At 41.2% G+C, this 15,955-nt stretch overlaps 1 protein-coding gene across 1 annotated transcript in view; it reads left to right on the forward strand.

Annotated features, from left to right (window-relative positions):
- Window positions 1-15,483: 15,483 nt before the first annotated feature.
- The window catches only part of EZH2 (enhancer of zeste 2 polycomb repressive complex 2 subunit), a 58,845-nt gene continuing 58,373 nt past the window's right edge, over window positions 15,484-15,955 (forward strand). The window contains exon 1 of the mRNA XM_025038986.1: window positions 15,484-15,918. The gene's annotated coding sequence lies outside the window, so the exon portion shown is untranslated. The remainder of the gene's footprint in view (window positions 15,919-15,955) is intronic.

Genomic DNA, 15,955 nt, shown 5'->3' on the forward strand with positions numbered 1-15,955 from the left:
ATAAAGGATAGATTATACCTTATTTTGCTTAATAATACTTAAATCAATGAACAGAAGTAAGTAATCGTAGAGGCAAAGAGACTACATCTCTACTTCCAACTGAAGTGGGAGTTAATTTTAAGTTTCCATGCTTTTCTGTTCCAAACATTTCTATCTCGATAAATGTTGGTGCAATTTCATCGTACAGCCTATGTACAAACATAAAAGACAAGTCCACTAATTAGGTTTGAATTTCTTGTTTGCTTTATGTTTTTTAAATACTTGAATAAAGCACTTTGACATGCAAAATGGAAAATTCGAGGAAGAAAAAAGCCACCGAATTGTCAGGATATTCTCTAGTAAATTTAGTCACGTGTATTTGTATAAATTTATATATTACTTCACATACATCTCTCTCGATATTTGTGGATTCTTTTGAAGAAAGCTTTATCTACACACACCGAAGGCGAACGAGTTGGGAGTTCATCAGTTAGCTTTTGCTGTGTAACAAACTCTCTAACACTCGGCGGTTGAAACGGCAAGGATGCCAGCACTGATGTGCCTGCAGGTCGTTGGTCACGCTGAAGAAGGTAGGATCCAGGTCTGCGTCACATTTCTCAGCCCAGCAGGCTGGGCGGGGACGTTTTTCTTCACGGCGATGACAGACAGAAGCGTAAGATGCAAGAGGGCAAGCCCAAATGCACATGTCAAGCCTTTGCTTGTGTCACATCTGCCAACGTGCCATTGGCCGAACCGAGTCACAGGGCCAAGCCCAACATCCCCGCAGTAGGAAATGCACTTCGCTGCTCGCCGGGAGGGACTGTGGAGTCACGTGGCCAAGTTCACAGGAAAAGGGAAGGCAGAAGCGTTGGAAACCACGATGCTGTGTGAAGGGTCCGGCTTCTGACATTGTTCTGACTCGGTCCTGAGAACCTGACGGAACCAAGAAGCAAAGGCAGCACCTTAGGACGGGGACGCTCCTGGCAGTCCTACGAGAAAGGGAACGCCCTCAGGCTGAGGGCTCATGCGGCTGTGCTTAGAAGAGTCACATCGAAGACGCTTTTAAAAAGATCACCTCCCTCCTCTATCACATTTAGGACCTTTCTAGTGCTAGGCTAGCGTTTCTGTAGAATAAGGACAGTTTATTTTGTCATCGTTATTGTCATGGCCTCTCCGTATGCTGGAATTGTACAGAGATTGTATTTACAAGATTCATAACGTGCTAATGACCTTTTTTTTTTTTTTTTTTGACAACAGCAATAACTAAAATAATAGCCATGCTCTTCCCAGGCATTCTGGCATTTTAATCTTCACAGCAACCCTGTGGAGTAGGAAGTGTTTATTATTCCTATTCCACGGATGAGGAAATTGAGTCCTCGGCACAGCTAACAGCCAGGGTTTGAACCTAGTTAGTCTCATTTAGCACTCAATATGCTTAACAGGGCACCCGCCGCTCCTTACACGCACGCGCGCACGCACACACGCACGACACTGTTGTCTTTTGCCGTTCTAGTTCTGTTTGGCAGGTGAAGCCCTGCAACCACACTGACACTGTGAAGTAAACGTGCTGTAAAGTAATTGTGCGTCTCCATTACATTTTTGTGTGCTGTAACAGATCGCCCGCCGAGATCACTTTTGAGCACTGCATCCTGAGAATTGGGGCTGTTAGCAGAAGAATGCGTTTTACAATGGCACTCCAGGCTCTCTCACATAGGGGCTGTCATTTTCGCTGGCCTCTCTCGAACCCCAGCTGCGGGCCAGCTACGCCCACAGCCTGAAGTCTTGCTCCCAGTGACCTGTCACCATTCCTACCCCACAGGGCCCAGCCCCAGGGCTCCTTGCTCCCCTGTGCACAGCTGAGGAGTGTGCAGGTGGCTCATGTCCCCAATGCCACGTAAAAAAACTTTCATTTTCCCCTCCTTGATTCTCCGCTGTTCTGCATCCTTTTCTAAAACCTTTTCTGTTGACTGGGCACATGGAGCACCTTCCAAGAAACGTCCCAGAATTCAAACCCTCCAGGAACATCCTTCTGGACCTGATTTAACCCTTCAGCTTTCATTCTCATCCTTTGCTCATCGATCTGAGCAAAGTGAATCTCTGGGCTCTTAACTGCTTTCAACAGTCATTTGAACAATTGTCTTTTTCACTTGTTTTAAGCTATATACATTACTTCCTTTAACAAGGGTATTAAGAAAAATACTTTTGATATGAACTGGAAATGGTAAAGCACACCCCTTAAGCCCAAGAGCGTGTTCGTGTGAACCACGAGTCTACAGGTATTCTTTCCATTAGCACGCGTGTTTTGCTTTTTAACATGAGGGGCATGATTTGGGGGGGGTCCTTTGGGGATGGCTAATGCAAGTGGGAGGGTAATAAAGCCCCATGGAGGGGTGAGATTCAAATTATTTTTATAACCGAGATGGCACAAGCACTGAATAATCAGAATGGACACTGGTCACGAACAGCCCGTGTGCCCGTACTGGCGTCACCTCCACGGCAGGTGTACCCAGCTCCCCCTGTGCCGACACTGGCGCTGGCTCCTCCATCCCATCCCAGCTCTGGCTCCAAACTCCCCGTAGGTGCTTTTGTAAACAGAATCTATTGTCCAAAGGAAAAGGTTTGTCACCATTTAGGAGATTCAGTTTCTGCAGGCAATTTCAAGAGAAGGTTTTCAAAGATATTTTGAGCAATGACGAGCCTAAGTGATTCCATTTTCAATCATACTGCTGATTGAGAACGTATGAATTCTGGCATGTTTATTCGAAGATGAGTATTGTTCTTTTGTCGTATTTCCTGGTACTTGATATACTTAGTAGTGGCTTCCATGAAGTGACTCTCATTCTGACGAAATGTCAGGTCAGGTGACAGCTGTCTGACTTATTTGGAGAACCTAAGCCTAGAGAGAAAAGGAGATTATTGTTAGATCGGAGCCGTAGGTGTAGAATTGTCACATTATGAAGGAGAAAGAGTCGGGTTTGGATCGAGAAACCAGCTATCCCAGTTTGACAACCCCGTGGTAAGGGGACAACCTGTGTCGTTTGCGTGCGGTGTGTAGGTTGCAAGACCGGTGGCGTACCCAGGCGGAGAAGCGAGAGCTCAAGACAGAACTGGGAGGGGCTCCGCTCTAACTCCATCTGCGTTTGCTCTCCACGCTTGCCATATTCTTTTCATAGTGGGTCTGCAAGTAAGTTCTCCGAAAACAGAGCCAAGTAAAGAAGATGTGGGAAATGAAATGTGGGGTTGGGCTTAAGAATTTGAAAATACAATAGAGTAATTCCACCAAAAAGACGATACCTTTTTGCAGCAACTTAGTTTAACTAGCTTCACCTGAAAAGGGAAATGTAAAAATGCTATTTGTCCTAAAATGACCCCAAACAGAGCCCTGTTTAAATAATTATATCTATATCTATATCTATAATTTAGAATATCAGTCATGCATTAAAAACCACGTTTCCGGGAAAGTGACACTACATATCGTTCCATACATATATAAACTATATGTAAAAGATCGGAAATCTGCATGGGAACGACAAATGCCAAATTCAGATCACGGCGTCACTCCTGCGGAGGGCGGTGGGACAGTGGGTCTGAGGAGTGTGCGCACGGAGCTTCTCATGCCAGTGCTGTTTATTTCTTCAGCTGGGTGGCGGGTCCATGGTGCGTATTATATGAGCTTCTGTGTTTTCTGTATGCTTAAATTATTTCATAATTTAAAAAAATCATGTTTTCAAATGCGAATCGCATGACATGCTCATGATAAAATATTAAACACAAAACCAGGCTGTAAAATACATACACAGTAGGATCGCAATTTTGTTTTAAAATATGTATATGTATATATATGTGTATATATATATATATATATATACACACACACACACACACATATATATGAAAAAAAGAAAGTAAAAGAGGCTATCTCTAGTGATTTTTATTTTCTTATGCTTTTTGGCATTATCTGAATGTTTTACACTAATATATAATTTAAGGAGTAGTATTTTAAAATATGACGGTCTCTAACAATTAATGAAGAAGTGCATTGCACACTTCTGCTTTTTCAAAGGACACAGGTCATATGTGAATGCATCCTCGCTGTAGTCGGGCGGCCATAACGATGTGGAGAAGGACGCCCCCTCTTCAGCACCCTCCCCCATGTACCCCACTGGTGACAGCATTGCGCACATCCTCGCGGTCCTTTCTATGCGTTTTTCTTTGTCTGTGTTCGCACGTATGCACATGGCTCTCTTGCATTGACATAGAAGAGGTCACACTATCCATACTGTTTAAGGAGTTACTTTCTTCTTTTTATACTGCATCTTGGTAGATTTAAACGTTACAGTATACGTAGGTTTACCTCATGTTTTCAATTTAAACAATTAAAAAATAAATTTAAGTTTATTCACTTAATCTCATGTTAATAGCTGCATAGTATTTATAATGTATAAATGTGTATAATATAGCTGTACTATAATTCATTTAACTTTATCCCTAATAATGAGTATTCAGCCAGTTTCTAATTATTTCTGTACTAGTCAATGTCTCGGTGACTATCCCTGATTTTACGTGCGAACAAGAATTCTCGAAAGACGGATTCCGAGAAGCGGAGTCTCTGGGTCACAGAGCTCGCGCATGCTCCGTAATGGGAAACGCTGCCCCAGTGCCTTCCTCGAATGCTTCGTCTGTCACTTCACACTCCCGACACACGAGTCTTGTTTCCTCAGATCCTGGCAGTTCCCTAACCTCATATCCTGAAAACTACAAGTTTATCAAGAACATTTGACCGATTTCCTGAATGAGCACGTATTCCTTTTAGATGAGAAAAAATGTTTTAAAATTAAATCGAAAAGTTGCTTTTCAAGACTGAAAGCAAATGCGCCAAAATGGTTATCTTCGGAAGATGGGCTGTGGACAATTTTCATTTCTTTTATAAGCCGAAAAAAAAGAGACAGTTAATTAAAAACAAGAATGTTAATATTGAAACAGAAATGTTATAGAAAAAAATACAGAAAAAAGAAGAGGAGAGCGGGGAGAAACGTACATCAGTCAGGTAGAACAGAATCGGTTTCTACTGCAAAGCGATGCTGTTTGGGCATTTGGTACACACAAATGGTTATCTGAAATAAACCCCAGAGGGGATTTTTAAAAACATTATTAAAATACATATAATTGTTACACTCTGAAAGCCAAAGTGACTTAACATATTAGAAAACAATATAATAACCTCATCGTTTTCTGCTAGAACCCAGCCTACTTTAAAAGGATATTGGCTTGTAAAATAATATATGAAAAATAGTAAAATTATGGGAAAATGAATGTCTGCTTACTGAGAAGTTTCTGCCAGTGTGCGCTGACTTCTTACACACCATTTTCTTTTGCATTTATAAGATATAAACTCTTGAGCAATTGATCAGTCTTTTAAGATTATCCTAGGATAATCTTCGTATGAAAGTACTATATTCAGAAATTAACTTACGAGGTCAGTCTCCAGTGCAATGTTCTAAGTTCAGTGATTTTTTTTTTTTTTGCAAATTTCACAAGTGAGACTGGTGTGACAGGCGAAATCAATCAGCTATATCATTGATATATTGCCCTTAGTTTAAAATAGCTGCTATTTTAAACATATGGTTCCCATCTGAAGTTTGATCACTGCTGCTGTTTTTCTTCCCAAAAGATTATACACCAGTTTGATAAATTTCATCAGTGGGAAAATATTTTCTCCTCAAGTTATAAATGAATTTCTGCAGTTGGAAACATTTCTTATATTAAAAATATTGAATCAGAACATGTTCTTCTTTTAATGGTAGGAAAGGTCTTTTGTCAACAGTCACTAGAACACTAAGAATTGCAAAGCAACATGTTAGTAGTTGTAAAAGAATAAAGGAATTGCCTTACATGTCTGGCTGGCCTCAGGTCCTGTGCCAGCCAAGGCCGCCATGCCAGCCCTGAGTGTGTGCAGCAGCACTCTGCCCACTGGTCCCAGTGCAGGAGGCCACAAGCTGGCATAGAGAACCTTGCAGCTCAGACCCACTGAGGACGCACAGAATTCTGAAGGGGTACCACGGGACAGTGGGAAAATCAGGTTCAGGATCTTGTTGTTGGCAAGCTGTATTATCCAGAGTATTCTAGCTCAGAGCTCACCTGCCCCACCCAGTAGCTCAGGGATTCCTGTCAGAAACTTCACTGAGCCTGGTCCTGATTTTGGGGTGCTGGTGACACATACTGCTTTCAAGATCCTAGACAAGGATGACTCTCGAGGCCAAGGGAATTGCCCATCCCTTCCACCCTTCCTTGCTCTCCTCATGCTTTCTTGAGGAATCTTTCTCTACGTCCCTCCCCTCCCACCCCGTCTGTATTCCTGATTCAGTACACGCGGGGCATGGACCAAAGCAAGCCTTAGCGAATGTCATTCGAGTGAATAAATGAATGGTCATGAGTGGTTCAAACTATTTTTTTTGGCTCAAACTTTTAAGCATTTATGCAGACTCTTTTATGTTTGTCTAATTATACTGTATTTTTAGGTAATGAGTTTTTAAAGCTCGTTACTTATCAAATGAAGTAATTCTTCATTGTTTTCAATATACGTTATAGAGAACGCAAGCAGAGCTTTTTAATTGAAACATCTTGGGATTCGATGGGAAAACCTACATTCATTTTATCCAGTTCACGTGTTTGCAGAGAATTTGAACCCTTGATTCACTTCTCAATCTTTGTGTTTCCAGCCTAGAGTACCGATTCGTTGCCTGTCTTTATTTAGCAGAATCTTTTCTGTTCCCTTCCCAACCCCATTTCTTAATCCTTTTAGGTGCAATGATCAAACATGCTTGTAGTATGTCCTTTTGTGGACACCTCAAAGTTTTATGTTGCCTTTGTTTTAAGTTCGATACTAGGACAATAATGTTTTATTGTCCTTGGTGCCTTAAGACCTTATTTTCAAGCAACTGACTTCCCCAGTACCTTTCCTTAGGCTTCGACTCATGGCTCGAGGGGTCTTCTTTTCTCATGTAAAGAGGATTTATTTTATCTCTAAATAAGTTGTCTTGAGCTTTCCCTATGGGCAAATGTCATTTCTCTGGAAGTAGAACCTTTTGGTGGGAGGGATGTCTAAGCTAATTCTATCTTTTTTTTTTTACCTGACTGGTCACCCCTTCCTCCTTTTTAAAAATAATGTCGATATAACTTATACACCATAAAGTTCACCCGTTTAAACTGTACAGTTCAGTGGGTTTTAGTAATTTACAGAGTTGTATGGTCATCACCATCATTTTAGAACATTTTCATCATCCCCCAAAAGACCTTGAAAAGTCACTCTTCCTCCCTCCCTCCCTCTCCTTCCCCTCCAGCCCCAAGCAACAGCTCATCTACTTTCCATCTCTATAGATCTGCACATTCTAGACATTTCTTGTAAATGGCACTGTACATGTGGCCTTTCCTGTCTGGTTTCTTTCCCTTACCATAATGTTTTTGAGGTTCATCCATGTAGTAGCATGTATCATCAGTGCTTCATTCCTATCTATTGTTGAATAATATCCTACTGTATGGATATGTCACAATTTGTTTGTACAAATGTAGAAACATCGGTCCATTCGTCAGTTGATGGTTGTTTACACTTTTTTGCTATTATGAATATAGCTGCTGGGGAGTTGGAAAGAACTTTTCTTTAACCTCAAGGTTCTTCTGGATGGTCTAATAATCAAGCAGACATGAGAGATTAAGAGAAAGTATCCACATTTAATCCCAGACTTATGTATGGGAACCTCACGTACAGGAGAGAGTCAGAGACCGAAAGGGAACAGGGTGTATACGACTTCCTGAGCTAGGGATGAGGTAAGGTGCCTTGGGGGCGCCGAAGGGCGGGAGTTGCAGGATAACAGCAGTAGTGAGTAGTTTTAGCAGAACTGGTTATCTATGATAATCTCTTACTAAGGGCAAGGCCCCCAATTCAAGTTTTTCTGGGTAGTTAAGGGAGGGGCAGAAGTTTCTCTTGAGCCCGAGGCTAAAGTTGCCTTTAGCTCAGAACAATCCACACAGCACAGAGGCACATCTTGGGGTGGCTCTTTGTGAACCCCCACACTGCTATGAATATTCACATACAAGTTTCTGCATGGATATATATTTTCCTTTCTCTTACCTGAGGAGTGTAATTGCTGGTTCATATGGTGACTCTTCCTGTTTAACATTTTGCAGACCTTCCAGACTTTTCCAAATGGCTGTGCCATGTTATACTTCACCCACAGTGCACGAGGGCTCCAAGTCCTCTGCATCCTGGCTAACACTCCTTGCCGTTTGTCTTTTTGACTATAACCATCCCAGTGGGCACGAAGTAGTACCTCATTGTGGTTTCGATTTGCATTTCCCTCATGACTGAAGATGTTGAGCATCTTTTCATGAGCGTATTAGCCATTCACATATCTGCTTTGGAGAAATGTCTATTCAAATCATTCATTCACTCATTTTTAATGGGATATTTGACTTTTCAATATTGAGTTGTTAGAGTTCTTTATATATTCTGGATATACGTCTTCCTTCTTAATAAACTATTTTCAAGTGGCTCGCTGGTTTTCTCCCTTCTTTGTTGTTCACTCCACTTTGGTCTTCTTTGTGGGTTCCAAGTGCAACATACACAGAGAAGTGGCTTAAGGACATTTTCACGCAGTGAATGCACCTGTTCACCCAGCTACCAGGCTGAGGACTAGAGCATGGTCGGCACCCCGCCATGGCCTTCCTCCTCTCCAGTCACTGCTCTCGCCAAGGATAACCCAAGGATAACCCGCTCTTCTGACTTCCGGTATCACAGACAAGCTTTGCTTGTTAAGGAACTTGAAATAAACAAAATCATGATGCATATTCTTTTTTCTGACTTTTTTCACTCGTGTTTATCATTCACTCACATTGTTGTATGTACGTAGCTGTAGATTGCTCATTTGCATTGCTATAGGACATTCCATTATGTAAATTTACCACAATTTATTCGTTCTGTTGATGGGCTTTTGGATTGCTTCCAGCGTGTGGCTATTAGGAATAGTGCCCTTATGAACATTCTCATTCATGTCTTTTGATAAATATAGATTCGTACCTGCTAGATCTATAGCTGTGAGTAGTACTGCTAGGTTATAGAGTATTCAGTATTTGCTCGTTTAGTAGACGCTCTCTCTTCCCAACAGTGTATAAAAATTTTGGTTGCTCCACATCCTTGCCAACACTAGGTATCTTTTGTGGTTTTTTTTTGTTTTGTTTTAGTCATTCTGGTAAGGATGGAGTGGCATTATATTATGATTTTATTTGCATTTCTCTGATAATTAGTGAAATTGAGCATTTTTATGTTTCTTGGTCATTTGTATATTTACTCTTTTGAGGTACCAGTTTTTTTTTTTTCCATTTCCCAATAGTTTAGCTTCTTTTTCCAATTGTTGTGTAGGAGTTCTTTGTGTAATCTCATGACAAGTCTTTGGTCAGATATGTGTGCTGTAGATTTCTTCCATTTTTGGTCTGCTTTTTCAGCATCTTAATGGTATCTTTTGATAAACAGAAGTTCTTAATTATTTTTTTTTCTTTATGCTGAGCACTTGTATCCTGTTAAGCGTTTTTGCCTACTCCAAGATCATAAAGATGTTTTAACATTTAGATGAGTAATCCGCCAAGATTTTCTTCCTCCATAAGGATACCCAGTACCAATTATTCAGAGGTGGGCCTCTTCCCACTCCCAGGCCACCTGTGTTGTAAATCAGGCAACCGTACAGGTATGAATCTGTTTCTGGTCTCTGTGTTGTTCGGTCTGTTTATCCATCTTTTGCCAATAACACTGTCTTAATTACGAGAGCTTTAAAAAGCTAGGTTTTCTTGTCTGGTAGTAAAGTCTCACAGCTTCATTTTTCTCTTTTGAGACTGTCTTGGCCTTTTGTATTTCTCATATATTTTTAGAATCAACTTGTCAATTTACACACACGTACACATGCACACATGCGTGCGCCCATAAACTCTGATGGGATTTTGATTGGCATTGTGTTGAACCCCTGTATCTTCTAAACGATAAAAATATTCCCTGTATTTACTTAGGTCCTTTTTAGTTTTCCTCATTACCGATTTATAATATTCAGCGGAGAGAGGTCTTGCACGTCTTTCATCGGATCTCTTACTTAGGTATTTGATGTTTTTTACAAGGTAAATGGGTTCACTCGAAACGTTTAATTTCCCCTTGGTTTATCGCTGGTATATAGAAAGTGATTTTTGTAAACTAGTCTTATATCCAGTGACCTTGTTAACTTCACTCCTTAGTTCTAGTACTTTGAAAATTAGTTTGGAATATCTACATAAACAATCATGTAATCAGTTTCATTCTTTCCTTTCCAACTCTTATCCTTTGCTAAAACCATATTCTCTTTCATACAATATATTTTAGTTATTGATCTTCTCTCGTTATAGCCCATAATTATGGTAAGATCCATCAATTCTCAGCTTCCTCAAATCCTCAAGGTTTTTATAAGGCAAGCATCACATCTGTGAAATGATATTCAGCCTAGGAGCCATTTGTAACCGTATTTGGGCCAAGCATTCTTCAGTTCCATACTTGAATTCCTTTAAAACTCCCAGTTAATTTAATCTATTCATATGACTTAATCGAATTTCTCTTTTAAAAGTCTTAAAGTAAAATGGTAACGTCTTGATCAGTTTAGATGAATTTGTGTTTGGGAAAGTGAGTAGTACAATTCAGCTGAAATTTGGGGTGGTAAAAGAGTGAGAGAGAAAGCTGATGTGACAGCTCATTTCATCCAGAGGGAGAGATGAGAGATGAGAGATGAGAGATGAGAGATGAGAGATGAGAGATGAGAGATGAGAGATGAGAGATGAGAGATGAGAGATGAGAGATGAGAGATGAGAGATGAGAGAGAGAGAGAGAGAGAGAGAGAGAGAGAAATATATAGAGGGGAGTGGGGGTTATTTCGGAAGCGACATCTCATTACTCTTGTGGCCATATTCTATTAGTCAGAAGCAAGTCACCAGGTCCAGGCCACACTCAAGGGAGAATTACATAAGGGTATGACTCTCAGGGGCAGTAATGATTGGGAGCATTTTAGTGGTGGCCTATCACGTCTCCCTTTGGTTTGCTACAGTTTATTTCAACCTTATTCTGAAAAGGAATAAATCATGACATATTTATGTTACACGACATATGTAACATAAAGATTGCAACAATTTTTTAATTAAAATTTCTCCACATGCCACATATTCTCTGGCCCCAGTCCAGCATGTTTTCCAGGCTGTAGTGTAAGTTTGATGAGCTCAAACTTCTTACCTAGATTTTATATCCTAATTGTCCTTCATTTGTCCTCCAAAAGCTTTTAGATTTTTCACTGTTGCTCTTTACTACATGTGCCCCAAACCAAAACCATCAGTTTTCTATCTGTTAGGACTGAGCAATTCTCTTAAGACCAAGAAGGGAGAGTTGATAGAAATGCAATGTCAGAATATAATGGTCTAAACATTTTTTTCATCCTAACCTCATACTCATTCAGATACTATCCATTCTCAGTCAGGTAATTACCTGCAATTAGATGTAAACTTATACTAGATCTACTCGTGTAGATTTATGTCCACACATTCTACCTTCTCACCTGTTCAGGCTCCCAGCAAAGGCCACATCCTCCACTCAGGCTCTAGGACCCTCTCCTTTACCGGTTCAAGGTGTGGAGTCCACTCCTTCTAACACACTCGAGGATGTTGCTCTGGCAATAATCTTTCTTTTCTGAGTTGTCAAGTTTCCCACCTCCACTGGATGCGTCATCAGAATACCAACATGATGTGTGATTTCTCCTAAAATCTTTCTCGTGATCCTACTTACTCTTCCTGTGTATTTTCACTCATTTTTAAAGCAGAATCCTTGAGAGTGTTGTCTATAATTGCTGTCTCCGATTTCCTCTAATTCACTATGGAACCCACTCCCATCAGTCCACTGAGATGTCTTACCGAGATCGCCCGTGACCTTCATACTGCTCACTCCAGGGGTGGAGTCTCAGACCTCCCATGGGGCCTGTTAGCAGGACAGTCAGTTACCCTCTCCTCGCTGAAGCCGTTTCTCCTCTTGGCTTCCCACTCCCTTCGTCTTCGTGGCTTTCTCGTCTCCACAACCTTCCCGTGTTGGAGTAGCTTCGACTTCCTATCTACATTCATTCCCTTGGTTTTAAATAACACTTATATGCTGATGATTCCCAAACTGGTGTTCCCAGTCACAGCCTCTCTCCGAGCTCGACTTCCGTAATGGATTTCTTTACACAGGAAGAGGGGCAAAGATGACTTCAAAGTGATCTGAGCTTCAACAGAGACTGAAAGAACGTCCCTGAACTCCCCTCACCTGACTAAAGCAGAGCTTTCAGAGCGTCAGCTACCCAACCCCTCCCAAGTCTCTGGGTCAGGGAGGTGACTGACCTTGGACTCTGGGCCACTAAAAAGAAAAAAATCCCTTAAGTAAGCCTCACTGGAATACTTCCATCCTCCGAAGCCTTGAACCCCCCTTCTACCCTTGCTCTTTATGTAGCTGGTACGTAAACCTTTACTTCTAGCTGTTTGGGGAGTTACTCTGGGTAGAATGAACCCCTCACCCCAAGTTGTCCATAAATTTGCAGGTAGGTAACTAAGACCTAGTCAGGTAAAGTTTTCCTCCCAACAGTAACTTACCACCTAGTTGATATTTCTACTTGGTTGAAAACAGGCGCCTCAGACTTACTATGTCTCCAACTAAACTCTGATCTCCAGACCTCCATCCCTCAGCCCCTGCAGCCTCCAATCAGTTATGACTCACGTGCTCATCCACAAGCTGGTTTTCAACTTCTTTTTTGCATCTTATATCCAATCCGTCGGCAAATCCTATTACCTATACCTTCAAAATGTATCCAGAATCTGACTACTTCCCACCAGCTCCACTGTTACTGGCTGGTTCCCAGCCACGGTCATTGCTTGTCTGGATGACAGCAATAGACTTGTAACTGTCTTCTGATTTGGCCCCTGCTCCACCTGGGCTACTCTTAACACAGCAGCTTGAATGATCTTGTTTAAACGATCAGATCATCTTTCTGCTCGAAATCTCACTTAAGTCCTGACGATGGCCCACAAGGGCCTAGAGGATCTGCCTGTGCCTCCTCACCTCTATGACCTCCCTCCAACCCCTCTTCCCCTTCTCGTTCTTGCAAGACACTAGGTGGGCTCCCACGTCAGGCTCCAGGCACCTGCCATTCCCTCTGCCTGGAACACTCCTTTACCCACTTCATGTCCCCCCCCCCGCCCCCAAATATTACCTTAGTGAGGCCCTCCCTAACCAAGCTATTTTTAAATTGAAGCATTTGCACTCAACATTTCCCTCCTTCTATGCTGTTTTTCTGCATTTGATTTATCATTATCTCGTATGCTATATAATTTGTTTCTACTAAAAAGTCACCTCCGCTAAGGCAGGGACTTGTTTGGCTCACATTGTATTCCTAGGTCCTACAAAAGTGTCTTCTTCCACTTAGTAACTCCATAAATACTTGTTGAGTGTGAGGGAATAAGTGAATGTGTGAGAATTAAAACCTATTCATGGGTTGAAAGAGAAGTTCTGAGATGCAGAGCGCCTGAACTTTGCACTTGACTTTCCTTCCCCCAGGAAAACCTTGAGGATATATTGTGTAGAAGCAATGCTGGGCGTTGGATGTACAGCAGGGAATAAGGTAGAGCTACACACTCCACATATGGTTTTATCCCATAACTGTAATAGTGAATCTGTTTGTAACAGAGGACAATATGACCTACCAGTAGTGTTAGAACAGTAATCTGCTCTGGGACTCTCATCCTTCAAATCCACCTTCGTGTTCAGCCCAGCTTTTTGCTTTACGTAGGCCTCATCAGTAACTAGCATTTGAGTGGGTGGATGTGAGCGCATGCACACACACTCACACATTTTCTTGCCTGGAAATCTTCAGATGAGTTTTCTTAGTATGGAAAATAGATGGTCCTTGAACAACAAGGTTTGAACTATGTGGGTCCACTTATACTCATTTTTTTCCCCCAATAAATATATTGGATTTTTTTTTTTTTTGAGATTTGTGACAATTTGAAAAAATTCACAGATGAACCTTATGACTTTAATAACATTTTCTTTTCTCTAGATTATTGTGGGGATAGTGCTTAACATATGGACATACAAAATGTGTTAATCAATTGTTATAGGTGCGGCTTCTGGTCAACAGCAGGCTATTAGTGGTTACGTTTTTGGGGACTCAAGTTTTATTAAGATTTCAGTTGCATGGGGGTGGTCGTTCAAGGGTCAACTCTACTCTTTCCTACCACCTTTCCTGTATTGGTATTTAGAGTGCAAAGTATTATTATGCCCTCCACATGTAATGAAGTCTTTTTGCAGAATTTTCAAATTATCCCTTCTTCCTGCCATCATTGTGACCTAAAATATCTTGCTTAGCTGGCTAACATCATCAGTGATTAATTTTGTGATCCACAAGCAGCCATACTTCTTGCTGCAACTCAGCCTTCACATTAAACCTGTATATTATAAACATATTTACTATAGCCCCACTTAGCTCGCTTATCTTTCACCCTTTCCCAACTGGAACTCAGTTCTACTTACATTCCATACAGTCACTGCATAGATGTGCATTGCCATCTCAAGTGCCTTTGCTGTGCCCTCAATCTAGGTCTCATGTTTTCTCCAGGATATAGCTAAAATTTACTTTTTTGAGATATTTTTTGGTGGGGGGGAATGCCTTGGTCCAATATCATTTCTCGATTTTAAATGCCTTAACAATTCATGACGTTTCACACTATGCTGATTTGTTTATATATTGCTTTGATTTGCTTTCTGGTAATTTCTGTTAACGTAATCTCCTTGATTTTTCTTTTAAAAAATACCTGTGCTATATTTAATATAAAGAATAGATAAAATCAGCAATTTGAAAGCAATTTAGGGATGAGTAGTTAACTACTGAGGTTTAAATTGATTTAACAAGAAATTATCTTTTGTAACTTATATAAATGTCTAACCACTATGTTGTACACCTGACACTAACAGTGTATGTCAATGGTAACAAAGAAAGCGCAACTGTCAATTACTGGTCTAAGTGGAAACCTTTACCATGGAATATGAATGTACTGGTGGCTGTTAGGTGCATGACAGATGGAACTGTTACATTATTTTCCAGTCACATCTCAGATGCATAACCTACTTTTGCATTCTTATCATTTATTCATAATTGCGTTTTTATTTGGGCACATGACTCATTTTCCTCTTTTGGCTTCCCTCCATAGACACTTACAATATTGAATTCGTTCGGACTATGTGAGAAATGGGATAGTGGTTTAGGAAAGGTGGGAAAATTATGCGTTAAATCAAACGAAGAACTGTAGTTTATTAAAAATCTTAAGGCACTTAAGATTTTTAAACATAAAAAACACTTTATTTAGGCTTGTAACGCAACAGTTCATAATTGACTCCCCCCCCGCCGCCCCCAGTCTGAACTCTCAATATGGGATCCCAGTTTACATGGGTGAGTAGCTGCATCCCATTAAAAATAAATTCGTAGTAACCTTAACTTCATTGCCAGATTAAGCAAAAGGGGATATTGTACCCTAAGCAGAATATTCCTAATTCCTCTGGGTTGAGACAGGTTTATCCCCAAATTCCATTTAAGTAACTGAAAACTGTTGGCAATCATCTTAACACTTTCCGGGGCGTCAGCATGAGGCCAGCGAACGGTTCTCATTCTGCATAAATGATTTTTAACGTTGACACGTGCTTGGAACCACAAGCACTGGAAGGGTCTGAACAAGGCGCTTTAGATGAGGAATCTAAAGTAAATGTAACGTCACTCTTGCCCAGGTTTCTAAGGCGAGGGGCACTGCGGGCTTGACCAGCGGGCCGCGGGGGATCGGAGGTCGGCCGAAGGGGCAGCGCCAGACAGAGAGGTAACGGGTGGGGCGCTCCGCTCGGCTGGCGCCGCGT

This window comes from Pteropus alecto, unplaced genomic scaffold, assembly GCF_000325575.1.
Source record: "Pteropus alecto unplaced genomic scaffold, ASM32557v1 scaffold48, whole genome shotgun sequence".
Taxonomy (NCBI): domain Eukaryota; kingdom Metazoa; phylum Chordata; class Mammalia; order Chiroptera; family Pteropodidae; genus Pteropus; species Pteropus alecto.